The sequence below is a fragment of the Wyeomyia smithii genome, chromosome 3 (genome assembly GCF_029784165.1).
Source record: "Wyeomyia smithii strain HCP4-BCI-WySm-NY-G18 chromosome 3, ASM2978416v1, whole genome shotgun sequence".
In the NCBI taxonomy this organism is placed as follows: Eukaryota; Metazoa; Arthropoda; class Insecta; order Diptera; family Culicidae; genus Wyeomyia; species Wyeomyia smithii.
The window spans coordinates 210,778,359-210,780,905 of NC_073696.1; positions in this window are offsets into that span (position 1 = coordinate 210,778,359).

A 2,547-nucleotide genomic window follows, 5' to 3' on the forward strand; every position below is an offset into this window, starting at 1 on the left:
ACAGATTCTGTACAGCATTCGGTACAGAGCAAGATCACGCGAAATGACCGATGGTCGAATATCGACCATTTTTGATTTGAATGAAACTTTGCACACGTATTTGGCTTAGCAAACTGAGCATTTTTCACAGGTGGATAGATTTTTTTACACCCATGAGTTACATTCTAAAAGGGCGTATGCCTTTTGGCATAGGTTTTATTCGAAGCATTGTAGCCCAGAAACCGTTGGTTGTATAGAAAAATTGTCTGAGAATGAGTTGTAGGGAATTAAAAATGCACCATAAAAAATATATACACTGTACAAATAACTTATTTTTGACCAAAAAAAAATTAAAAATAAACATTAAATTTCAATTAAAAAAAAGAGTTGAATTTTTTTTTTATTTTTTTTTTAAGTAACTTGACGTTAATACGCAACTTTTAAAAAAAAGTCCAGGATGGAGAAATGAAAACTAATTTTTTTATGGTAGATTAATTTTTTTATGAAAATTCTAGTTCAAACATTTTTCAAAATATTTGTATTCTGATGATTTTAAAAGATGCAAAGAGTCATTTTGAATCAAAAAGCTCTTGATAGTAAACATTCTAAAGGCATCGGTTTTCGAGTTATTTTAAATTTAAGCTCAACAAATTATTAATATTTCGGAAAATACATGTTTTTTTTAATTTGTCTATGGTTCTCCAGCAAAAACCATACGTTCATTGGAATGCTTGATCAAAAATATGCAATTAATTCTTTGACAAAAAAACGATTGGATAAATAACTCAAGCGCTAAACCTTAGCCTACCTACACGTTCTCCCTTGCTGAATGTTTTATAAAAAAAATATGTTTGTCGTGCAACACTATCTACTTGTTTACTAATAATAACTGTTTGTAAAGTACGCAACCAATAACTACTGGGTTACCTATTATATCTGTTTTCGTATGAAAATACGATTGCACGTCTCCAGATGTGTTAGCAACAGTTTGCATTTTGTGAAGATGAATTAAGTGAAAATGGAATACACCAAGCCCAAATGCTGTAAACCTTTTCCTGATCATCGATGCTCATCAAGCTTACGCAAATTAAACGAAAACGTTATTGCAAAATTAAAAATATTGAACAGTCAAGGTCATTTTAATACGTCTTTATCAATTTGTGATTCGTGTAGTTATTGGAATGATAGTCAAGCCACCATTCATCCCTTCGTTGTTTACTATTCAGAATCTGGAACAATTATGAATATCAGCTTCATCATAATATCGGAAGTACTCCATCATGATACTGTTGCGGTTCAGGTGTTCATTGCCAAATTAATGAGCTTTTTGAAAACAACAATAGAGTTGAAAAAAGCGATATTAATGTCTGATGGAGCTGCCTCACAATATAAAAATATGCAAGTCTTTTCAAGTTCGAAACGAAATATAACGTCGATGCAGAGTGGCATTTTTTTGCGACTTCTCATGGTAAAGGCCCATGCGATGCAATTGGTGGCATATTAAAACGAATGGCAGGAAATGCAAGTTTAGCTAAAGAACATGAACATCCCATTACAAGCGCAAAAGAATTGTATGATTGTAATAAAAATTCATCAAAAATGTCATTTAGTTGGGTATCATATAAAGAATATGAACAAGGAGAACAGAATGGAGCAATATTTTCAAAAAATCTATAATAATAGCTGCCACACAAAAGTATTACTCTTTTGTTCCGATTTCAGAAAATAAGATACAAACGAAGCTGTTTTCAAAAGATGACGAATCATTTACTTATGACGTTTATAAAATATAAGGTGGAACTAGTTCTGTAAAGTATCTATGTCATAAAAAAATATGTTCCCAAGACAATAAAACTCGAAAATAAATATTTGATTCTTATATATATTTTTATCACTTAGAACATTTAACTCTTTTCTTGAGAACCGTTCGCCCAATCGTTTTGTTGTCAAAGAATGAATTGCATATTTTTGATTAAGCATTCCAATGAACGTATGGTTTTTGCTGGAGAACCATGGACAAATTAAGAAAAACGTGTATTTTCCTAAATAATTATAATTTTTCGAGCTTAAATTTAAAATAACTCGAAAACCAATGCCTTTAGAATGTTTACTACCAAGAGCTTTTTAATTCAAAATGACTGCATCTTTTAAAATCATCAGAATACAAATATTTTGAAAAATGTTTGAATTAGAATTTTCATAACAAAATTAATCTACCATAGTAAAAATACTTTTCATTTCTCCATCCTGGACTTTTTTTTAAAAGTTGCGTATTAACGTCAAGTTTCTTTTAAAAAAAAATAAAAAAAAATTCAACTCTTTTTTTTTAAATTGAAATTTAATGTTTAGTTTTATTTTTTTTTTTGGTCAAAAAAAAATTTTTTTGTACAGTGTATATTTTTTTATGGTGCATTTTCAATTCCCTACAACTCATTCTCAGTCAGTTTTTCTATACAACCAACGGTTTCTGGGCCACAATGCTTCCAATAAAACTTATGCCAAAAAGGCATACGCCCTTTTGGAATGTAACTCATGGGTGTAAAAAATCTATCCACCTGTGAAAAATGC